Source organism: Pteropus alecto, unplaced genomic scaffold, assembly GCF_000325575.1.
Source record: "Pteropus alecto unplaced genomic scaffold, ASM32557v1 scaffold3, whole genome shotgun sequence".
NCBI lineage: Eukaryota > Metazoa > Chordata > Mammalia > Chiroptera > Pteropodidae > Pteropus > Pteropus alecto.
The window spans coordinates 14,418,030-14,444,677 of record NW_006442484.1 but is presented as its reverse complement, the minus strand read 5'-3'; the positions used below and the strand labels follow the sequence as shown (position 1 = coordinate 14,444,677).

General features: G+C 33.6%; 1 protein-coding gene and 1 pseudogene across 1 annotated transcript in view; one reads left to right on the top strand and one right to left on the bottom strand.

Moving 5' to 3' along the window:
* R3HDM1 (R3H domain containing 1) overlaps positions 1-26,648 on the bottom strand; it is a 168,817-nt gene that overhangs the window by 126,838 nt on the left and 15,331 nt on the right. The gene's annotated exons all lie outside the window — the stretch shown is intronic.
* The window catches only part of LOC102885281, an 18,271-nt pseudogene continuing 6,550 nt past the window's right edge, over positions 14,928-26,648 (top strand).

Sequence of the window (26,648 nt, the reverse complement as noted above, 5' to 3'; positions counted from 1 at the left end):
TGGTGGGATTGCGAAGGGGTACAGCCGCTATGGAAAACAGTATAGAGGTTTCTCAAAAAATTAAAAATGGATATACCCTTTGACCTAACGACTGCACTTCTGGGTATTTATCCAAAGAAAACCAAAACCATAATTCGTACAAGACTATGCATCCCTATGTTCATGGCAGCACAATTTACCCATCAACAGACGATTGGGTAAAGAAGTTAAAGTTCATATATACAATGGAATATTACTCAGCCATTAAAAAAATTAAATCCTACCATTTTCAACAACAGAGGTTATTATGCTGAGTAAAATAAGTTAAAGATAAATACCATATGATTTCCATATAAATACTATATGATTAAATACTTATATGCAGAATCTAACAAACAAAAAGAAACTAATCAAAAACAGACTCACAAATATAGAGGACAATCTGGTGACAGCCAGAGGGGACGGGGGTTGGAGGACTGGTAGATGGAATGAAGGGTTAAAGAAGTACAAATCAGTAGTTGATAGATGGTTATGGGGACGAGGAGCAGTTAGCATTAATGTAATGGCTAAGTGGAGAGCCAGAGGAGAAAAAGAGCAATTAGGGGGATCGTTTCATAAACTATATAAATGTCTAACCAATGTACTGTATACTTGAAACTAATAAAATAAATCAAATAAACAAATAAATAAATGTGGCATATATAGTATGCCAGGTAGTAAGTATGGTGCAAATATTAATTAGTTCTCATGACACTAATCCTAAAAGAGACATTATTATCCTTAGTTTGAAGCTGAAAAGACAGGTACAAATAGGTTAAGTGACTTGTCCTTGTAGTGTTGGTATAGTGCCAAGGAAGGGTAAGAGTTAAAAATGAGGCTGAAGATTTAAGCAGGAGTAAAACAGGCAAAGCCTTGTGAGTGAAATTTAAGAGCTGGAATTTTCCCACGACTAATCAGAGAGACAATAAAGATATCAGGTTACTGACATGAACAGATTTTTCACGGGGGCGGGGGTGGGACAGCTGATATCACATAAATGGATGAGCCCTCTAAAGGAGAGTGTATACAGAGAACAAGCAAGGAGTTGAAGACTGAGTCCTGTGGAACAAAATATTTTATTTAGACCAAGTTTCGATAATACTGCAACAAATATATCAACAATAATACATGTATCTTGTGAGTCTATTCATCCTTAGTTCTAATTGTGAGAGACTTGATAGCAAAGGTTACTGTACTATTAAAATCTACCTAGTTTTTAAGTTTAGGTAACAAGAGTTCAGGCAGCAAGAGATACCTTTATCTCAAAACTTTATCTGTTTTTAAAAACTTTTTTTTGGAAATAATTTTAGACTTGGAGAAAATTTGAAAAATAGCAAAATACTGTATACAGTTCATTTGATTTCCCCTAACAATGTGTTTCATAATTATAACACAATTACTGAAATCCACAAATTAACACTGATAGAATACTATTCTCTGATCTATAGACCTTATTGAAATTCCTTAAGAAAATGAATTTTCCAGTTTTCCACCAATATTCTTTTACTGATCTAGGATCCAACTCAGGATCTCATACTGCATTTAGTTTCCTGTCCATTTACTCTCCTCTGATCTGCGACAGTCCTTCAGATTTTCAGTCTTTTGTGAAATTTCTAATTTTGAAAAACGCTGGTCAGTTATTTTGTTGAATGACCTTCAATTAGGGCTTGCCTTATGTGTTCTCCTAATTAGATTAAGAGTATTAACTTTTGGTAAGAATACCACAGCAGTGGAATTGTGCCCTTCTCAGGGTATCATATCTGGGTATACATGATGTTGATAGGTCTTATAACTGATAATTTTTACTTTAATTACCTGGTTAAGGTCAGGTGTCTGCTAGGTTTTTCATAGTTATTATTTTCCCCTTTGTAATCAATTCCTCTATAAGAAAGCACTGTCCCTTCTCTCCATTTATGTATTTATTTATATGTATGAATGTTTGGATATATATTTTATTCTGTGGATTATAATCCAATACTTTCATTTTTAAAATTTCTTTCTGGTACCACATGTTGTTCCAGGTTCATCTTGCATTTTCCCTGCCTTAGCTTTAGACTTAACCATTTCTTCAAGGATCCATGGTTCCTTTTTCTGGAGAATAATATTTAGAGAAGATCTGGGTACTTATGTGCTCACTGTGACTAGGGTCTCACTGCTTTGTCTCTCTCAAGACAAAGCTAGGAGATACGCATTCACACACCTATATTTATTTCTGTGTTTCTGCATCTGCACTGTATTAAAAATCATGGGTTCATATGGATACCTTCAACTTCAGAGAAAACACGGTTCAATTCTAGTCTATTTTCTTCATCTGTAACTGCTTACTCAACAACAAGAAATCACACTTTCATTATCTGTAATATATTCACTTATTTGTTCAATCTCAGTATTAACAAAAGTCAGTTTCCAAATACCTCTGTGAGCAACACATTTACTACACAGATTATAATACTTGTTCTTTTTGTCTTTAGTCGCAGATTACATAATCAAAATACTGTTTTCCAAAGTTCCCTTTCTTCTCTACTCAAGTCAGTTTGATTATGTTGTTCATTTCTAATATAGTTAGGTTAATTTGTGTTTGTATTCCATCTTGAAATCTATCCCCTCACCCCCCACCACACCCCCATCCAGGTGGATTTTTATTTTTGGAGGGTATGTGAAAAATTATCAGAGTTCTAAGAGTCACAGTTATATAAAACAAATGTAGTTGGAGAAGTGCTGCTCCCCTCTCATCCTTAGTATCTCATTCCCATTATCTCCAATCTTTCTACCTCCTTTCCGCCTATTTCCTATAGGAAACCAATTTCAATCGTTTCTCGTTTATCATTCCTGTATTTTTAACTCTTTTCACTTAATCGCACCATAACAGTTCAGAAATTGTCCTCATTCTTTCTTACAGCTGCATATTACTCTATTGTGTGGCTGTATCATAATTTATTCAGCCATCTTTCTGTATGGGCACTTCAATATTTTGTAATCACAAACACTCCTAAAATGAATAAATTTGTGATGTTGAAGGGAGTCTTTAGAAAAAATTCCTAGAAGAGGGATTGTTGGGTCAAAAGTACATATGTAGATTTACTAGGTACTAATTAATTACCCTCCACAAGAAGGGCTATGCCAGTTTGCATTTCTACCAGCAGCAGAGTATAACAAGGGTGGCTACTTCCCAAAAGTCTTAAAATAGAACATACTGTCATTCTTTTTAATTTTTGCCATTCTGATAAGAAATGGTATCTAAATACTGTTTTAATTTGTATTTCTCTAATTTTGAGGGTTTTTTTTTTTTTTTTTGTATTTAAGGGTGACATTTACATTATTTGTGAGTTGTCCATTCATTTTTCTCCATTTTTCTATCACATTTTTGGTCCTTAGTCAATTTTTTTTTTGAGCAGGGGGTCCTTTAATTATTAAGAGTTCTTCATATATTAGGGATATTAGCCTTTTGTATGTATATGTGAAACATTCTGTCTTAGTTTGTTGGCTGTGTTTTGACTTTTTCATGGTGGTTTTGCCATGCAAAATTTTCTTATTTTCATGTATTTACTAGTCTTTTACTGATTCTGGATTTTGAGCTGTAGTGAGAAAGTCTTCCCCTACTCCAAGGTTAAAAAAAATCTCATGCTTCCTTTTAGTACTTGTATAATGTCTCTCTTTCTCCCCTCCTTCTTCCCTCCTCCCTCTCTCTCTCCCTCTCCCCCTCTCCCCCTCTCCCTCTCACATTTAGATTCTTAATCTATTTGGAGTTTATTCTTTTATTTCTTTTGGTAACAACTTTATTGATATATAATTCATATACCACAGATTTCAACCATTTAAGTATCTAATTTAATAGTTTTTAGCATATTTATAGAGTTGCGTGACCATCACCACAACCAACTTTAAAGCATTTTCATCACCCCAAAGAGAAATATTGTACCTTTCAGCAGTCACTCTCCTTTACTCCAAACTTCCTCAGCCCCTGGCATCCAATAATCCACTATCTGTTGTTGTAATCTGCATATTATAGACATTTCATATAAATGGAATACAATATGTGGCCTTTTGTGACTGCCTTATTTCATTTAGCATGTTTTCAAGGTGCTTCCATGTTGTAGTATATATCAGTATTTTTTATTGCTGTATAATACTCCACTGTATGGATATACCACAGTTGGTTTATCCATCTACCACAGCTGGTTTATCCATCTACCAGCTGATAGACATTTAGGTGGTTTCTACTTTTTGGCTATTACAAGTAATGCTATGAACATCTTTATACATATTTTTATGTTGAATTTATTCATGTATAAGATGTGGATCTAATTTTATCTTTTTCTAAATGGCTACACAGATATCCTGGCACCACTTGTTAAAAAGTCCATCTCTATCTTACTGATTTGAAATGCTGCCTTTATTTTTTCCATCTGAACCTTGGTTTGTTTCTGGGCTTTCTATTCCACTGCTCTATTTGTTTATTCAGGAGTCAATAGGACACTGTTTTAATTATTTAAGTTTTATAGTACAGTAGTTCCCCTTATCCAATGTTTCACTTTCCTGGGTTTCTGTTACCTGTGGTCAACTGAGGTCCGAAAATATTTAAAAGAAATTTTCAAAAGTAAACAGTTCAGAAGTTTTAAATGACACATTGTTCTGAGTAGCTTAATGAAATCGCACACTGTCTGCTCTGTCCTGTCCAGGAGATGAATCAACCCTTTGTCCAGCAGAGCCACATTGTATGTACAAGACAGTTAAGATATTTTGAGAGACCACATTCACAGAACTTTGTTTACAGTATATTTTCATAATTGTTCTATTTTACTAATTATTGTTGTTAGTCTCTCACTGTGCCTAATTTATAAATTAAACTTTATAAATATGTATAGGAAAAAACATTATATATATATGGTTTGGTATTACCCATGGTTTCAGGTATCCACGGAGAGTCTTGGAACATTTAGATAACTGGGGACTGCTATACATGTTTTTAATGTCTAGCAGAGGTAGTCCCAACTGGCAGTTTTCCTTTACTGACATCTTTATAATGTCCAATCATACTATTCAAGTCTACCCTTGTGGCTTTCAAAAATTTTAAAAAATTATACTCATATAGCTTTTGCACACTTAATTTTATTCCTAAGTATTTAATCTTCTTTGTTGCTATTGTAAGTGGGGTTTTTCACTATCCTTATGACTGCTACCTGGTAACTGTTTGTGTATATGATGCTATTAATTTTTCTAAGTTAATTTTATATCCTACTACCTTACTGAATTTTTTATTGTTTGAATTAGTTTTAGCAGTGATCATCTAGAGTTTTCCAGCTACACTACCATACAATTTGTAAGAGACAGTTTTACTTCCTTACTCTCATGCTTCTGATTTCTCATCTAACTACTGGTTAATACCTCCATTACAATGTTGAATATTAGTGGAGAATGTGGGACTTGCCTTGGTTTTTGTATACTGTGTAAATACTTGAAGTTTTCTGGCTTTAGGACTAAGGTATGGATTAAAAAAATATTTATATAAAGTATTCTACAATTCCTATTTTCTTGAGCATATACGTGTATGTTTTATTTTCATCATGAATGGGTGAATATTGATTATGAGCTCTTTCAGTACCTATGGAGATAAAAGATTTTTCTTCCCAAATCTATTAATATGGAATATGATATTAATGGACATCCTAACATTGAACCATCTCTGTATTCCCGGAATAAATCTCCCACAGTCATGGATATTATTTGATAATAACAACGATGTTATTTTATTACTTTTGTATCAATATTTGTAAGGGATATTAGTTTGTAGAGTTTTATTTTTTTATTGTGCTTTTCTTATCAGGCTTAAGTATCAATAGTATATTTGCTGTATATAAAAAATTAGGAATCTTTCTATCATTTTCAATACCTTAAAAAGGTTTTGTAGAATTCTTCTGTGAAACCATCTGGTATTTTAGCTGATGCCTTTTATCGGCGTAATTTCTTAGCAATATTCTTTATTTCTTCTATGGACATTGGTTTGTTTAAATTTTCTAACTCAATTTTGGTAATCTGCATTTTCCTTGGAAATTATTCATCTAGGTTTTCAAATTAATTGCTGTGAGGTTTGTTATAGTCTTGTGATCTTTAAATACAAAAAATTGCTTTCAATGGTTTTCATCCTTGTTAATCTTGCATATCTGTGCTATTCCTTTACATGATCAAGTCAGCTAGTGATTTTTCTATTTTGATAATTAAAAATTAATAATACAGATTAGGTCTACTGTTTTTCTATTCTCTACCTCATTAATTTCTATTTTTATCTTTATTATTTCCTTCCTTGTGCTCTCTTTAGGTTTACTTTGCTGTTGTTTTCAGATAATTTCTATTTTAATGGTGCCCCCTTCTGTCAATATTGCAAAGTCCAGATATTTCAGCCAATTGTTTTGTTCTGGGAGAAGTTGGTTATGAACCCTGCAATTTTACAGTTCTCTTTGTTTTGCTGGATTCCAAATTTCTTCCCTTTGCTTTATTCCCCCTTTACCACCCAAATGCCAAAGTGTGCTCTCCCTTCCTTACATGCCTTTTTGTTTACCTTAGAAGTTATGCATTTTTAAGTCCCTTCCCTATAGTCCCTAATCAGATTTTGATCTTTTTTTTTTTTCCTTTTAGAATTTTCAAGGTGGACTTCAGCTTTCTGGTGTTTAGATTGAGCTCAGCTTCCCTTTCTATTTAGCTCCCTCCCCACGCCCCACTCTCTTTTGCCTTTGTTTGCCACAAAGTCTTATGGCAGGCAAGAATGGAATTAGAGTGAGATCTCATGCTGGATTTGGTGATATTTTTCTTTTCTACTTCAAGTTATTTAAAGTCCTAAATTCTCTCAAATTATGTGATGTCTTCAAATTTTGTAGAGATTTGTTTTTCTTATTCTATATTTTGTTGAAGGAAGATCAGGAGGTGATAGAAGGATGGCCACCATTATTTTCAATTATTTGTAAGTCCCCCCTGACATTTATTTTTGGTAATCGCTTTACTGAGATATAATTCATATACCATATAATTTGCCTATTTAAAGCCTACGACTTAATAATTTTTAGTATAGTCAGAGTGTTGTGTTAACTATCACCACAATTAATTTAAGAACATTTTCATCACCCCATAAAGAAACCTGTACTGTTTAGCTATTGTCTGATAATCCCTACATCCCTCACCCAGCACTGGACAATCACTAATCTACTACCTCTATAGGTTTCCCTTTTCTGGACATTTATATAAATTGTTTTTCATTTGTCAATGGTGCACATTTAGGTTGTTTCCATCTTTTGGCTATCATGAATATGCTGCCATGAACATTCATGTATGAGCTTTTGTGTGGAGATGTTTTCATTTTTATTGACTACATATACATCTAAGAGTCAAACTGTTGGCAAATTTGTATTTCCCCAAGTGGCTGTGCAATTTTATATTCCCACGAGTAGTATAGGAGGATTCCAATTTCTCTACATCCTTGCCAACATTTATTATCTACCTTTTTGATTATAGCCATCCTAGTGGATATAAAGTGGTATCTCATGGTAGTTTAGATATGCATTTCCCTTGATGGCTAATTGCTGAGTATCTCTCCATGTGTTTATTAGCCATATGTATATCTTCTTTGGAGAAATGCCTACTTCGATCATTTGCCCATTTTAAAAATTAGGTTATGTGTCTATATATAAAGAGTTGTAAGAGTTCTTCATGTATTTTCTGTATACAAATCCCTTATCAGATAAATAATTAAATATTTTCTCCATTTCTATGGGTTGTTTTTTCACTCTCTTAATGGTGTCATTTGAGATACGAAACTTTCAATTTGATGAAGTTCAATTTATCTTTATCTGACATATTTGAAAAACAATTTCTAACAAACATTTTATACTCAGTAACAATAACAAAAACCATACTAACTCTATGAATTCTGGTAGTATGGACATGTGTTAAAGAACAACGTATAGTTATTTTGGAGCTTAAGAAGTCAGTCAAAGAAAGCTAATAAGGTGTATATTGACTTTTCTGAGGGGTAGAAAGGCAGTTTTTGATAAAGTCACTACCGAAAGGAATCTTCCTGAAAGAAATCTGGCCACAAAAGATACATATATCAAAAGTAGTTTTGAAAATGAAACAATATAGATGAATCAAAGACCAAAGGACCTAGAATAATGAAAATGTACAACTGATGCCATGCAAGAGCAACAAAGTCTCTGGCAATATTGATGAGAAGCTTTATCATACATCTCTTTGCAACAATGTCTGAGAATTACTTAATTTCTTTCTTCTTATGCTCATTTCTACAATTTTTGAAACAAAAAAACATACTATAAAGGGAAATCGATTCTTATTCTTGCACTAGTTGTGGGATACATAATGTAATCAATAAGTCTTTTTGTCTATCTGTTTTGCAAAAATGGTTTCTGTCCATTTGGGTATATGAAGAAGTTTTCCAGGTGTTGATCATCACCTTCTTGGCTGATAATTAAGTATACAAAACAGATTTCTGAAAGGATGAAGGTAACCAATTATGATACAGCCATCTAATCACTAACCATGAACAAATAAAAGATAATTTTTTTGCCAAGTGTATGTACCAAGGCAGTATTTGTTTATGCACTTCTAAATTAGAGACATCATCACATGTGCAAAATAACACTTTAGAAAATACTTTACGATTATACATGACATTCAACACCCAAATCACTTAACTTGTAGAGCAAAAATAATGTCAGAGAATTAATCCAGAATCAACTGGTGAAACACAAGCTTAAGTGGCAGAAAATAAATATAATTTAGTTGCTTAAATCTTAAAACTACTCATCTCAAATACCTTATTATATAAAAGAGCTGTTGAAAATAGATTAAAATTTAACAGCAGACAGACAGATTCCTCTAATTCTTGAACAAAAACAACAAAAGGACAAAGCTAATGTTTACAAAGGGTTTACAATGTGACAGGTTTATTCTAAGCATTTCCTATGAGGCAAGTAGTATAAGTATTCTTAGAGTTGAGAAAGTAACCTGAGACACAGGTTAAGTAATTTGTCCAAGGTCACACAGCTAGTGAGTAGTAAAGCAAGGATTTGAAGGCTCTACAGTCCATGTGCTTAATTACTTTAATATATCACCTATTTCTCTGTGACTGCATGATTTTAAACATCTTCTACATTCTTAATTGGTGTAACTGACAAACGTTACTATCTATTCTTGTTTGTTCCTTTTTATATAGTACAGAGTACGGCAAGTCTGGTACTCTAGAATATTAAGCCAGTGGAAACTAAAAATACCAGCATCCAAGGTAAAATCTGCAGGACTTGGTAAGTGATTGGACTGGAGAGGATAGAGAACATAAACACAATGCTCAAGTTTCTTTCTTGGGCAACTGAGTGTATAGAGGTAAGGTTTGTTAAGATCAGGATTCCCTGAGGTGGGGGCAGGGGAGCACGAAGTCTTCTCTTTACTGTCCCCTGGCACATTCTTTGGCTTTCAAGGTAGAGAAATCCCAGGACTGAATGGTTAGACTTCTTATCTACTTGAGCTGTTTTCCTAAGTGGTAACTGTTCTCTTAGTAGTCAAGTGATAACTCCTTATCTCCTTCTAACAGCTCATTGATATTCCCTTTGGATAGGTTTCTTTTAATGAAAAAATAAATTTAAAAAGTATTGTTAAATTTATATTAACAGTGAACTTCGTTTCAAAGAAAAAAAAGAAAAAGACAGAAAAACTACATTCAGAAATAAATGAGACCAGTAGATGATTCTTAGGCATGATTTAACTCTTCAATGAGAATGAGCTGTTATAAATACAATTCTACTTTAGACATTTAATTAAAAATAAAAATAGTTAAACTTTACCTTTTTAAAGGAAAGATATAATAGCTTCCTCTTGATATGGGATACTCCGCTCTGCCAGTGTGTATGTATATCAGCTTTACCATTCTTGGCAGTACGTCAGGCAACCAGTGAACCTCTGGCTCCCTCCCCAGCAGTGGTAAAAAGATTACACTGAGTGTGAAAAGTAAAGCTCACGTGTTATGTGTATGCACACACACAATGTAATTATCCATCTTTGGGAATAAATCAGTTACTGTCTGTAAATATGAGTTTAATAGCATGCAAAAGACATAGGTGTATAATCTCAAGGAGTGAGTACTAGAGTGAGTACTAATTAATTATATTGGGCCCGGACCAGACCAAGTCTATCTATAAAGAGAAGCAGGACGGTTGGGTATAGCAGGGATTACCAGACTATGGGCTACAGATTGCTAGGAAGCCTCTGAGTTACAGAACAAGATTCATACATCCATCTATATCCCAAGCACAAATACTGATCCTTTTGAAATTAAAAAGAAATTCTTTCACATCTGAAAAAGATGAGAACCTGACTGTGAAGGCAAATACTAGAGCCAGTAGTACCAATCCCAACAAGAGAGAAACCATCTTGCCCAGGCCTACATATTTGACTGTAGAAATATACAGGAATGTATGTTTCCTTCCCTAGGACACATGTATTCCTACCAGACCAACCAACCAACCAACTCACTTTAATCTGAACCCCTGCTCACCAAACAGCCTTCTAATTATAATTTGGCTAACTCATAAAGACTAACCTGAAGAAAATGCACCAGTAATGCTGACAGGAGCAGAACTCAACCCTCACAAAGAATTAATAATCTGATATCCAGATTTTATTCAGTCTCTGTAAACTTCATTAACATATATAACCTGAGCACTTGCTTTACTTTATGTGAGTCAATAAAAACAAAATTTCTGAGTTTTCAAAGCTGAGGCCCCAAACACTAGACTTGTGTAAATCTACCAACATAAATGTTATTTTGTGAGGTCTCTTGGCAGTATCACTCTTAACTATAACTCATCTCCCCTTTCTAACAGAGGGAACATGTAAAATAATAGCAAGGGTTTTACACATATCGTAGATAAGTATTTTAAAGCAAGTGCCAAATTTACAAAGGAAGAAAGAAATCTAGTGCTTAATTTACTTAAATAGTGTGTGTCTAGCTCAGGGAGAATAGTTATTCAGGAGAGCCTTTCAGCTAAAATAACATGCAAGAGTGATAGCTGAGTCATAAATTATTTAAGAAAATTTTCAATTTTATTATACATATATCTGCATTTAAGTTTCAAACATATCTTTTTATTGCACAAGGCAGTTACTTAATTTATTCTTATAGTCAAAATTGCAGACTCTTCAGTTAACTCTGTGCAGCAATTTCTGGTAACAAAAATTTAATAATTACTATTAAAGAATATTTTTTATTCTACAAGAAGAAAAAAAAGAACATACCTGTGAAAAATAGCCTAAAAAATAAATATTTCACAGAAAAGAAATTAAAGATTTTTCATTTAAAAAAGCAATTTTAAAAAACATTTTTCGCTGGCAAGGACAGAAGTGAACTCTGCCAAGTACAGTGAGGGCCAAGAAAAATGGGCATTCTCACATACTGTTGAGAGTGAAAAATGGTCCAAAATCTTTAGAGGTCAATTTAGCAGTATATATCAAAAGCCTTATACTGAACACATCCTTTAATCTCGGATGACCATGTAGAATAATTTTATCCTAAAGGGAAAGTTATAATGTATGTCATAGACAGCACTGTTAAAAGACTGAAAAACTGTAAACACTTTAGGACTGGCTGAGTAAACAGAAATACACTCACTAAGCTGCAGATATTCATTTATTGGCAGCCAAAATGATGACATTTTATGTAAAACAAACAAAGGAAAAAACAGATCACAAAACAGTTTGTAATTATAATTTGATTTTTTGTATTAAAATTTTTAAAAAATGACTTACTCATTTAGTGATAACTGCTTGCCAGGAAATGTGAGAAAAATATTTTTAAAAGTCTGGAAGGATATATACAAAATGTTAACTTTTGTTTTCTCTGGATGATAGTAATTTATTAGTGGTTAGTTTTTATATTTATGTTTATATTTTGTTTTCATGAACATATATTATGTATTTATTTATAAAAATATCAACAAAAATCTATGTGCTAGGACCTACACTTGTGGGAAACATGACTCTTTCAGACTTACCTTACTCTGCCCTTATTTCTAAACACACAATACTTTGTGCACAGTAAGTGGGCGACTGCTCATTAACAAATTTAGTGCCCAGAGATACAAAATATACAGGATAACACATAATAAAGAACCAAACTGTAAGCACTAAAAGTTACTTTAAGGTTAGTATTGTACAAGTAGCTTATTTTTTGTGATTGGTCTTTTCTCTCTAAACCAGGATTTTAAAGGTATTCCATTGGGCTTTGGGTATTTTCCCAATCAGCCCCAGTTTATTTTAAAAATAGTAATTGCTAACATTTATTAAGTACCAAAAAAAAGGACCTGCTATGATTTTATATCAAATACCTTGCCAAAAATTTAATATGGCTAACAAAGAGCCAAAGAATGAATATACAATAAAATCACTCTCACAAAATCACTCTCACCCAAAAGGAAGACATATGCTAAGCATCAAAACAGCTAATACAGATACTTGACTGAGGATCAAATTCAGGTCTGAGCGTTGTAGCAGAAAGGGCAAAAGGGACACAAGATAGGCACGTAATTCTCATTCCCAGAAAATGAGAAAATGTACCAAATCCTTCTGAACAGAGAGAACGTTTCTTCCTTTAAAGGGTAATTCCTATATTTGCTTTGGCAGTGCATAAACAAAAATTAGATCATATGGTCCCTGCACAAGGATAACATACATATTCATGAATTATTACTCATGCTAAAGGTTTCAGGGTACACAAATATCATCCCATAGACTACTTGCTATTGTAAGGGATAAATGAAGGAATCCGGTTGCTATCAGCCAAATAAAACACTTGAATAGAAGACATTTCTGCCAATCAATGCTAAAAGTGAATAGAGAGTTTGATCATTTTTTGTCAAAACTTAGGAGAGTGAAAGGGGGGATGTTGTTTTTGCTGGGCAAGTGTAAACTGGTACATGTAATTCACCTAGTTATCAATCTAATAACAAATGGTGAGAAAGTAAAAGGAAGACATAGCTCATATATTTCTACCAGAATGAAATGAAATGAACATTGAACATTTACTTACTGAAGTTGAAATAGGAAGTTGACTTTTCCTAAAGATGAATTTGTCCCAACCAGACAAGTTTAGTTTATTAAATATGCTTAGTTTTAAAAAGATACCCACTAAAAGTACAAGACTAAGGAAGGAATGAAACAGTGAAAGCACCTAACTTAAGGTCTTCATATCATGTCTTCATGAACCTGAAGGTATAAATAAATCTGAAATGAACAATTTATAAAACTAAGGAGATAAAAGTTTTCAAAAATCTGGATATTGGTAAGTTATCTCCAATTTTTGACAAATTTAAAGACTGATAAATTTCAGGTCAACCCCCAGCAAAATTACAGACGAGATTATTAGAAGAAAAGCAACTATAAAAATACACGATTGCTAATTCCTAATTAGCATAGAGTAAATCACATAATATTAACCTTCATATTTTTGATAGGGTTACTATATTGTTAATATACTACAGAGCATATGCTATATGATTTTTAAAAAGTTCAAATATCCTATGGAAGCTTTGCTCAAATACACAGTGGAAAATGCTGGCTAGAAAGATCAAATATAAGGATAATATTCACTTTTTAGAAGAACTACTTAAAGCTCACAAAGTTTGCAAATCTGATATCTCAGTCTCTTCCAAAGCCTGGATGTCCATATGCCTTACTCCTACTAACAGCCATTAGTAATCCTCTGCGAAGGTACAGGAAGAAAACTAATAAAAGATGTATTTCCTTATAACCACTTGAGTACCATATGATGTCTCATGGCCTGTTTCTCCTTAAAACTAAATATCCCAAATTACTTTAATCATTTCCTCTGTGATACAGTTTCTAAACTTTTAGTCTAGCCATCCTGGTGACCATTCTTTTAGACTGTTGATTTTTCCTTTAAAATTTGGTTGCCTTTAATAGATGTGGTTGGACTGGCTCACAGTACAGAAGAAAGATATACCTGCAATAAACAAACAGCCAAGTTTATAACTGAATTTTTAAATGTCACTTACTGTTTTATACTAAGTTGACAGTCTTCTCATGAACTGACTCAAATCGTCTTACCACTTATGCAACTATTTTTCCAAACTTGAATGCAGTTTATCATATTCTAGTTTATATAACTTTTATTTTGAGTTTGATTTTTTAAAAACTCATTTACTATCTGTTTTCTCCTAAATATACAGACCAGGGAGACCTAAAAACTATCTTAAGATAATAAAAAGCTGCCATAAATTATAAACTTTACCCAGAGGTGAAAATAGAACAAACATAAAATGGAATGAATACTTGGCTCACTAAAAAGAGAAACGTTTCTTACAGATAGAGTTGTCTAACGGTGGAGTAGGCAATTTCAGAATGTGTGTGGTATGAGATACTTGACATCAGAAGCATTCTTGAGGAATCTGGCGGGGTCAGGGAGTCAGATGGGATTAAGTTATACTGTGATAATTAACACCTACAATTCACTGGCTTAATACAGAGACTTGGGTCTCTTTCGTACCACACATTTGATACCAGTCAGGTCACTCCCTAGTACAGATGTTAGTATACTAGGGCCTGTGGACTGTTTCTGTATGTCCCTTGAGCTATGAATGGCTGTTTTATTTTTAAAGATTTGTGAAAACAACACAAAACAACAAAAAAAGAATATGTGACAAATGGTACGTGACCTGCAAAGCCTAAAATATTCACTATCTGCCTTCCATGTGGTGACTCAGAGATTCAGCCTACTTCCATCTTATGCTCCTTGCTTCTTTCTCTAAGTGGCTCTACCAAATGAACACCTATCCTCCATGATAGTGTCCTCTCCTCACACTCCAAAATAAGTCACATGGCACCACCTAACTGCAATGGGGCTGGGAAATGTATTGTTCCAGATGCCCAAGGAAGCAGAAGAATACCAGTATGGGAAAGTACTACAAGTCTCCATCACAATTGTATATTTTATTCTAACTCGAAGGTTCTATGATTGTAAATATTTCAACTATAATTTTCATTTAGTATAAATCTTAATAAAGTGGTTTTAAATTTGATTTAGAAAGAAATGTATCAAAATATCACAGCTGATAGTAAAGTATAAATGCTTTATGTCTGAGTTAGAACTAAGACAAAGGAACCTAAATATCATCTGTAGGATGTCTTGATTACATTCTTTAGTTTACACAGCCTTTTAGTATGTCCACAATGTTACTAATGAATCATAAAAACTTAAAATTTAAACATAAATGATTTGGAACAGAAGAATTGATAGATCTTGCAGAAAAATATGTATGTGTACTGATTGTAAATAAAGATAAAGTATGTTCTATGCCATCACTGCAAGGGAAACTTGGTAATTTGGTCATTTCAAAATCTTAACAGTTCTCACTAAATTGATTTAGTAAGTTATGGAGCAGCTGCAAGTTGAATTATACATGATGATAGTGAAATATTTTATAGATTGTTCAGCCATATCTACTGGGCATAATAAAAGACATAAATTGTAGTATCTTTTTTTTTTCCTTTAATTTAGCAAGTGAATGTTTCATTACTTGGTAAAAAGACTTCATTTACACAAATATACCAAACTTTAAAAAATTGGTTCAAAATAGGTTTTAAAAAACACATCAACATAACTACTCTATACCATTATGTCAGGTACAATAGGAAACTATATAAATATGATAAAAAGTATTTTAAAACTCACACCAAACATTAAATGACAGGAAAAAAGGGGGAAATTAATAGTTTCAGAATATGTCATTAGATTAGGAAGACTGAAAAACAATTTAACCCATTTTCCATTTAGGAAAAAAATGTGCTGCTTGTTGCCAGTGTTAATTTAATTTTATATAAACATGCTCTTTGAGGCTGAAGCAAATCTGACTGGTTTTCAACGTAAAAATATAAAAACTGTTTTTGAAGTTATTTCTAAATAGAAGTTGTTTCTGATCCTAATGTAACAAATGTATATGATGATCAGTATTTAATAATTAATTTTCTTGTGGTAAATTTCAAAGCACGGAACAACACAAAGCGGAACATCTAGGATTTCACATATTCAGCAATGGAGAATTACTGTATTTTGTAAATGGAAATACCACTACTAACAACAGAATGCTATAAATAGAATGATGTAATTTGTTTCCAAAAGCTATCGATATACTAGAGTGGTGCGAAAATAATAGTAAAAGTGAGATATCTCGTGGCAAACTTTGGTAGTAAGGTTAGAGCTATAACCCACGAATTATCCTAGGGTAAATGCTGTAGCTGCAAGGGCTGCCAGCGAGCATTCTCAGGGCAAACAAGAAATAGGTTAAACGGTCTACATCTAACAAGCGAATCACAAAAATAAGGATTGCCTTTTCATAAGATGATATTAATAATAAAATATCAATATCTAAAATGAGGAAGGAGGTATAAAAAATTAAACAAAGATGAACTAAAATATATAACTGAACTTCTAAACAAGTCTCACCAATATTACTATGAAAAAGCTATAGTTAGTTCTACATTTCAAAAAGAGAAAGGGCTCTGTCAGGGCATACTTCAAATATTTATGGGGATAAGTCTTTCAAACCAATAAGTGCTAAGAGACAACCAACTACTAAACAATTGTCTAAAATATTAAATTACAGATAGTAGACAAGCGGAATGTAGTTTGGGAGGTAGAGAAATGCAAGGGTTTGAGGGGATCGGCACTACTTAAGTATCTAACAATTAATAATGCAGCAATTAAGGTACTAAAAATATTTTTGGTCAAGGACTGATGGAAAAAATTACAAAAATCAAAGAAATCAGAAGTGCAAGATGAACTCAGTGATTTTTCTAACATCTCAAAAAATTTCAGAAGACAAAGCATCAAACTAATATTAAGGAATGAAAAGAAGGATGGCAAGTAACATTTGGTAAAATCAGTGGGATCTCAGCTTTTAGGTCTCATTAAACAATGTTAAAATGGAAGTAGATTAAAAAGTAGTAACTGTATTTTGACTTTCAGAGAAGAAAATCAGTGAAGTTCTGCTAAAGATGTCAATTAGTAAGGCCATATGCTTATTGGCAAATAACTTAAAAATATTTAAAGTATTTTTAAAAGCATGATTGTAATTTTAAAGGTTTAAAAATACATTTAGCCACTGTCGAAATGGAAAATACAGGCCAAATCACTATGAAGTATGTTCAGAGACCTTAGTTTGATAAAATTTTCCCAACTCCTATGATAACTAGTCTCAGGAGTTGACAATACAACAAGAGTTGAAATGTTCTTCCCTAAATCTCCTCCAGCTACATTTTAATCCCATTTTCTGTAGGTCAATAATAATGTACATGCTATCAATTAATGGTGCAAGTGCTACAGCTCTAAAGACCTTCAATAAAAATTTTTAATTGCTGGACTATGCATTTCTTTAGCTTCCATTCCAAGGTAGTGAAATGACAATGACAACAAAGATAATAAATGACTAATACTTCAGTGCCATATGCCAGGTGCTATAGTTTGGTCTGAATGTTTGGTCCCCTAAAATTCATATGTTGAAATCCTACTGATGAATATGATGGTGTCAAGAGGTAAGGCTTTGGGAGGTGCTTAGGTCATAATGTCACAATTCACGAAGCCCTCATGAATAGGATTAGTGCTCTTATTAAAAAACCTCCCACAGAGCTCCCTAGTCCCTTTCACCATGTGAAGACACAACCAGAAGTTGGCAGTCTGCAGTCCAGAAGAGGGCCTTTGCCAGAACCCAATCATGCTGGCTCCCTGATCTTGGACTTCCAGCCTCCAGAACTGTGAGCAATAAATTTCTGCTGTTCATAATCCACCCGGTTTGTGGTATTTTGTTATAGCAGCCCAATCAGAAAAGACAATGAGTGCCAAACATATTTACATGAATTAAGTCATTTAACCCTCAAAATAACCCACTGAGGTGGATATATATTTATCCCTATTTTAGAGGTGGGGAAACAAAGGCAAGGAAGGTTTTGTAAACTGTCTAATGCCTTAAATACAGGGGGGCGAGATATCATTCAATGTATTCCAAGTTTAGAGAGTTGTGCTGTCTAATAAGGTACCTACTAGCCCCATGTAGCTATTTAAATTTAATTAATATTAAGTAAAATTAGAAATTTAGTTCTTTAGTTAACACTAGTGACAGTTCAAGTGCCCAGAGCACATGTGGCTAGTGGCTACCATGCTGGACAGTACAGGTATGGAACATACCTATCACTGTACAAAGTTCTATTAGACAGTACTGATCTATCTGCAATCTTAGCCGCTACTAAGACTACCCTACTTGTATGTGAAAACTGATCTGTGCTTTTGGAATTGGCATTGCACTTGAATCAATTAATCTATAATTCAATATTTCCAGTGTTATATTATTCCCTCTCCCCTAACTCTTTTAGCTACATCATTTAACTATACCTACCAACCATACTGGATCTCTCAAAATATGTACTTCTCTAGCACTGTGGATGCCATGCCTCATTTAAAGAATTACAAGTCAAATGTATTCTAAGATCTGATGTCGAAATTTATTTTTGACTTATTATATGGTCCATGTATTTTGTTCAACGAATACTGAATATGCGTATTGGCTTCTGGTTATTTCTGTGGAACAGAACTTAACTAAATGTCTATCTAGTTCCTCTACTCCTGGTAGTAGTACTGCGCCTCAGTGGCCTTGCCCCGCCACTTGACTCAACTTCCACCTCCAGCTCCAGAGAACATGACCTAGGCTTGTACTATATACTACAATACCTAGTCACAGTTCAGGGTTGAATGTGTGATGTAAGATGGGTCATTCATAAGAATGTGCCATCTTCCTGGCCACTAGTTCATTCCTGTTGAGATCAAGAGCCATAAAGACCAAGTAAGCCAGGTTTTACAGCACCCAATTTTTTCCTGGCAACAGGGATGAGCCTGTCTACAGAATGCCTGCAGAGAGGAAATGAGTTAGATTACAGCATGTGAGACCTGGACCTGTTACCTTAACTCCTGGACTTAGCATTCATATGAGTCAGTAAATTCTCTATCTGCTGAATTAGTATACTTTGGATATTTATTGATTATAATTAAGAGAGCAGGATAAGTGTTATCAGAGATAGAGTTCAAAGACCTTTGGTATTATTTAGGGAAGAGAATAAAACACTAATAATATACTTATGGTAGAAAAGAGTAATCACTAAAAGAAATATTATAGAGCATATAACTTTCAAATCAGTAAAGTGAAAAGTAAAAGATAACAAAAACAAAAAAACAGAAGTAAAACAACAAAAAACACTATGTTAAGGTAACTATATTGCTAATTACCACTGTAGGACAAGTGGAACAAAAAGGGTACTTGTCCTAGATTCCCAGTTCTGGGTCTCTGAACAAGAGCCAAATAGGGGTTTAAAGTCATGGATTAAAATAAATATATGAAAAGATGCTCAGCATCGCTAGCTATTAGGGAAATGCAAAAACCACAATGAGATACCATCTCATATCTGTTAGAATAGCTGTTATCAACAGGACACAAATGCTGGAGAGGATGAGGAGAAATAGGAACCCTCATGCACTGCTGGTGGGGCTGCAAATTGGTACAGCCACTATGGAAAACAGTATGGAGGTTCCTCAAAAAACTAAGAATTGATCTACCATATGATCCAGCAATCCCTCTACTGAGAACTTATATTCAAAAAGATATCTGCACACCGATGTTCATAGCATCATTATTCACAGTGTCCAGGACATGGAAGCAACCAAAATGTCCTACGATAGATGACTGACTAAAGAAACTGTGGCACATATATACAATGGAATATTACTCAGCCATAAGAAGTGATGAAATACTGCCATTTGCAGCAACATGGATGGACCTTGAAATAATCATACTAAGCCTAATAAGCCAGACAGAAAAAGTTGAAAGAACCTAAGTCTCTTAATCATCTTTTCAAACCTAGTATTTAAGAAAGAACCTGAAATATAGCATGTGTGATAAATGATCAATTGTTCCTCAGAACCACAAATTACTGTGATTTTATCACGTATGTTTTGTTTTTTAAAAACTGCAAGTCATTCATTTAAAATGTCTAATTCAGTGGCTTTTAGTATATTCAGAGAAGTACAACCCTCACTATAATCAATTTCAGAACATTTTCATTCCCCTCAAAAGTAACCCTACTTCTCTTAGCCATCATAAACCTCTTGACTCGCCCATGGCAACTACTAATTTACTTTGCAACTCTATAGATTTGCCTATAATGGGCATTTCATATATTCAGACCATACAATATATTTTTTGTGTCTTCTTTTACTCACCACATGTTTAAGTTTCACCCATGTTGTACCATCAATCAGTACTTCATTCCTTTTTGTTGTCATACTATTCTAGAAACTCTACGGATACCTTTTGTTTACCCATTCATCAAATGATCGGACATTTTGGTTGTTTCTACTTTTTCACTATTATGAATAATGCTATTATGAACATTCATGCACACGTTTTGTGTGGACTTCCATTTCTTTTCTTTTGGTTATATGCCTAAGAGTGGAATTCCTGGGTTATACGGTTTGTTTAAATGTTTAACTATGAGGAAGGAACTGTGTCATCAATACAAAGGAGGATGTTAAATCAAGGTGCTGGCAAGGTTGGTTCCTTATGGGGTATTTGTTCCAGGCCTCTTTACTTGGCTTGTAAATGGCGGTCTCAATGTTTATGTGGCCCTTTCTCTAGATAATTATCTGTCTCCAAATTTCCCGTTTTCATAAGAACACCAGTTAGTTATATTGGATTAGGGGCTCACCCTACTCCAGTATAGTTTTATCTTAACTAATTACACCCTACTTCCAAATGAGGTCACATCTGAGATATTGGAGGTTGGACTTCAACATAAGAATTTCAGGAGAGGCAATTCAACACATAACAATATTTAAAAATTTTATAGTTTAAAAAGGTGATGTTGGAGCAAAGGACATAGCTCTTAGATTCCCTTTTAAAACTACGTCTTGCTCTGTCAAAATTCCTTTTCTGTGGACTATGATTCCTACTGGTACTGCTACGTACATTTCCCAGCAATAACAGATCTTTATTGTGATCATTTGGCTTGCCTCATAAACTATTTTGGTCCATGCAACCAAAGGAAGCTAATATAAGTGTAGTTTCTAAGTGTAGTTTTTCTTAAAGAAATGTTAGTCTCAAAAAATCCCACAATGGTACCTCTATATTTCAGAAACTTCTGGCAGTTAATCGGCTTTCAACTTTTTTATTTACTGCCTTACTTTTCATTGTGTTTTGATGAATGTTAATTTTTTCAAATATAAAGCCTTTTATACAACATTGTTACAAAGTTTTGAAGAATAAAAATGAAAATGGAAAGGTTTTTAAAAAAATACTGAATTTATCCCAGATGTGTAGGCTAAACTAAAAGAGCCCACTGATACAGGCATTAGAATTTTGGTATCAGCATTCTTTAGATGCTTCATACTTTTAAGTTTAATATGACTGAATCGTAAACTTGGGAAATTCAAATAAGAAGTTTATAATGCTTCTTAAAAACAATTTCACCTATTAAAATAGCATTCTAAATTTAAACTAAAAAAAATCTTAGATTGAGTTATTAAAAACTGACTAAAAACTAAAGTCAATCTCCTGAAAACCATATACAATACAATAAATATTTTTGCAAGTTTAACTTAGTCCTCTGAAAACAACTTGGAGCTATACAGTATCTAATTATATCTGTGATAAATAGTTTCAATTGTCGCTAAGAAAAAAGATACAATATTCCTGATTATATAATTACTTCATAAAGCAGCCATTATTTAGGCTTTGAGCTACATGAATGGCACACTTTAACACATTTTCTGTGTCATTAAATAATAATGGAACCTGATTTGTTAAAAAAAAGTGTTGCTTAAAACTGAAGCTCAACAAAGCTACGATAAAAACAAAAAACATCTATAACTCAACAACAACAAAAAAAACTCCATTAAAAAATGGGCAAAGAATCTGAATAGGAATTTCTCCAAATGTATACAAATGGCCAAATGAGTACATGAAAAAGATGCTCGGCATCACAAATCACTAGTGCAATGCAAATAAAAACCACAAAGACACCACTTCCCACCTATCACGATATCAACTATTATAAGAGTAGAAAATAACAAGTGCTGGCGAATATGTGGAGAAATTGGAAACTCTGTGCATTCTTGGTGGGAATGGTGCAGGCACCATGGAAACAGTATGGTGATTACTAGAATTACTATATGACCCGGCAATTCCACTTCTGGGTATATATCCAAAAGAACTGAAAGCAGCGTCTCAAAAAGATATTTGAACAGCCACGTTCACAGCAGCATTATTCACAATAGCCGAAATTTGGAAACAACACAAATGTCCGTCAACAGATGAATAAACAAAATGTAGTATATATACAGACAACGGAATATCATTCAGCCTTAAAAAAGAAATTGTGACATATGCTAAAACAGGATATACCTTGAGGACATTTTGCTAAGTGAAATTACCCAGCCACAAAAATATAATGATTGTATGATTCCACTTAAAGTACCTAAAGAAGTCAAATTCATAGAGACAGAAAGTAGAATGCTGGCTTCCAGGAGCTAGGAAAGAAGACTATAGGGAGCAGCTGTTCAACAGGTATAGAGTTGCAGTTTTGCAAGATGAAAAGAATTCTGGAGATTGGTTGCAAAACAATGTACTTAACATTACTGAACTATGTGCTCAAAAAAAGGTTAAGAGTAAATTTTATGTTATGTGTATTTTACAATAAAAAGTTTTCTTCTTTTAATACAACTCACAAATCAGAAAAAACATAGAAAGGAGATAAGTAGAAAAAGGAGATCTAGAAATGAAGGTTAGGACATGGGACTGAGTGTCCCACTTTGTTTCACAATAAGAGAGCAATGCGAGTTTACTGTGAAATAAAATGGGGGAGCAAGTGACTATCTCTCTAAAAAGGTTCTTATGAGGTAATTTTAATATGGCTTGATAGAATAAAAGTATATTATAAAACACTTTTTTCAGGTTAGTATTCTTTACCTTTAGTGATTACATTACTTATTCCTTCTATGGCAGAATTCAAAACAGTACAATGTTAATTGGCATAGTTTTTAAAATTGATTCTCCTAATTAGGCAGAAACACAAGTTCCTTAAACAATCCTGAAGACATGACTCAATCCAGAGGGGAAAAAAATAAGAATATCAGGAAGGATAAGGACAGTTTGGTGTTTACAGTCAAATCAATCTAATAATGTCATTGTTGAGACTGTGATATGGTACTGAGTGGGATATGGACATGAGGTTAATAGGATGTATCTATCAGTTAACAGATTGTAATCATTTCTTATTGGAGTCACACTTAAAGCAAGGGAACAGTATTTTATTCAAGTCAATGGTTTGACAGAATTTTAGCTTGAAGTTGTCCAAATTTGTCCAAAATTGTCCAAATTTATGAAAAAGAAGTTTTTCTAAATGTTACTAAATAGAGAATTTTAGAGGTGTAAGTTCGGTATCTACTATTTTCTCAAATTAATACAAGGTATCTAATTACATTCCAATCTGCAAACATTTATTAAGTACAATAGTGTACAAGGTATTATTATCAAGCTGCCCAAGTCCTTGACCTCAGGTAATTTTAAAATGAAGCAGTGTCTCTTTGACTAGGTATAGGAAAAAGGCAGGTAGTAGTGAAGGTAGGGTTATATACGTGATGAAGTATGCATAATACAAGGTACAAAGTAATAAAAGTTAGGAAAATTACACACATAAAGATAGTGCCACAGGAGAATATATGGGAGACAGCACTTCTGGGATATGTTTCAAAAAGAAATTGGCATTTAAGAACAGCATATGGAAATGTGACATACATAACGCAGGAGGGAAGAATTGGTAAGTGGTTATTCCAGAAGAAATATTACCAAAGACTTGGAGGTGAGAAACTTCAAGAGGATTTTAGCTCGATTGTTTGATTTTAATAGGATTAACACTATGGGTTAAGAAATGTTGAGGTAAGAGTTAAGGTAGGATGTTGCTCTTACTGCACCTTGCATGTATTTTTTAAATCGAACTTATCAAGGGGATTCGTTATAACTTATTAGATTGTTTCTCTTGTTAGATTGAGCTCCCACAGGGCAAAAGTCCAAATCACTGATTTTTGTATTCCCAAAGCCAGGCCATGACACACTGCAGATACTCACTAAATTTTTTTTTTTCAAGGAATAGCTGACGAATGAACAGCATAGTAGAATCAGATCAGGAAGCCTTATTAAGTGTTTATTATTTTCTACCACAGGAAATTAAATGAAAATAATTTATGCAGTGTCACATTTAAAGGACAGTTAATTCCTATGTAATAAATAGTAGTAAGATAATAATAGAAAATAAAAACAGAAAATTAATCTAAAAGCCTAAAAATGTTAAAAGTACACATAATCCAATATGGCTTGAAGTGATTTATCACTGAAAAAACCTACATTATTAAATTCTCATGATCCTTTAAAAGAAGAGTAGTTCTACCACTTAGGGTTATGAATTTGGCTTTAAGATAAACAGGTAACTGCTAATGCATATTTCTTCACATTTTAAATGATTTTTATTTGCATACTTGAGTTAAGAAAATAAACAAGAACAGAAAAATACTCTTGGAACTTCCCCATTTTCCCCTCAACTATCCATCTGTAACCTCTAGGGATCCTTTATGACATTCCAAAAAAAAAGGTAATTTTCTTAAGCTGATTTTGATTTCTCTAAATATGTATTTTAAAATAAAGGTCAAGAAAGTAATGAGAATATAATCTTGCATCATCATATACTAAAAGAACTCAATATATTTGAATCTTTCAGGACTCTGTGTGTTGCCTAGGATTCATATTACTTTAAAACTCAGACTTTCTAAATTAAGCCATACTCTATTTCTACAAAGGTAATGATAATCTTTCTCTCCCTCTCTCTTCCAGATGTCGTATTATTACTTTATTATAAATAAAGAGATGTGATAATATTTAGAAAAATAAGGTGACACGATGACTCTAAAAGACAATTTCATTTATTTTCTTTTTTAAAATAAGTTTATTAGGGTAACATTGATTAATATAATTATGTAATTTTCAGGTATACATTATAATCTGTCATCTATATGTTCTATTGTTTGATTACCACCCAAAGTCCAGTTTCCTTCAGCTACCATATATTTGATCCCCTTTACCCAATTCGCCCTTCCCCTCCCCCCCCCGATATTTGACCTCTTTTACCCCATCTACCTCTTTCCTCTTCCCCCACCCCTTAACCTCTGGTAACCACAAGTCCATTGTCCATGTCCCTGAGTCTCTGTTTGTCCTGTGCATTTGTTGCTTTTAGGTTTATATCCCACAAAGAAGTGATATCATGTGATTTTCTACTTTTTCAGTCTGGCTTATTTCGCTTAGCATGATTATCTCAAGGTCCATCCATGTTGTCACAAATGGCAGGATTTCATCTCTTCTTATGGCTGAGTAATATTCCATTGTATATATGTGCCACAGTTTCTTTAGCCGGTCATCTATCGTAGGACATTTTGGTTACTTCCATGTCCTGGACACTGTGCATAATGCTGCTAGGAACATTGGTGTGCAAATATTTTTTTGGATATGGGTTTTCAAGTCTTTGGGGTAAATACTCAGTAGAGGGATTGCTGGATCATATGGTAGATCAATTCTTAGTTTTTCTGAGGAACCTCCATACTGTTTTCCATAGTGGCTGTACCAATTTGCAGCCCCACTAGCAGTGTATGAGGGTTCCTATTTCTTTGCATCCTCTCCAGCATTTGTTATTACTTCTCCGATTGATAACGGCTATTCTAACAGGTGTGAGATGGTATCTCATTGTGGTTTTGATTTTCCTAATAGTTAGCAATGTTGAGCATCTTTTCATATGTTTGCAGGCGATTTGTATGTCCTCTAGGGAAAGTGTCTGTTCAGATCCTCTGTCCATTTTTTGATTGGATTTTTTGTTTTTTTTTGTTTTGTTATTGAGTCATATGAGTTCTTTGCATATTTTGGATATTAGGCACTTACAGGTTGCTTGCAAATATATTTTCCCATTGAGATGGTTGTCTCTTTCTTTACCTTGTTGATGATTTCTTTTGTTGAGCTTTATATTTTTTTTATTTTTTCCCCTCTTTTAATCCTCCTAACCACTTCCACCCCTGACCTATGGATGTTGCCGTCTCTCCTTCAGAATTGGATCTCTGAAGGTGGGATGACTCCTCCCACGTGTTCACAGCACTCACGCAGGGCCTGGTGACCCTGTGGCCTGGGACCCCTGGCGCACCCGGGGTATAGTCCGTGGCTCCACCTGCGGCATGAACCCAGGACCTTCTGTGTATAAAGCAGACGTAACCACTACACTATGGAGCCACCCAAGCAGAATCTTTTTCGTTTGATGTAGTCCCAATTCATTTATTTTTGCTTTTACCTCTCTTGTCTTTGAGGTCAAATTCATAAAATCCTCTTTAAGTCCAAGGTCCTTGAGTTTTTTTCCTATATTTTCTTCTATGCATTTTATTGTTTCAAGTCTTCTATTCAGGTCCTTAATCCATTTTGAGTTAATTTTGG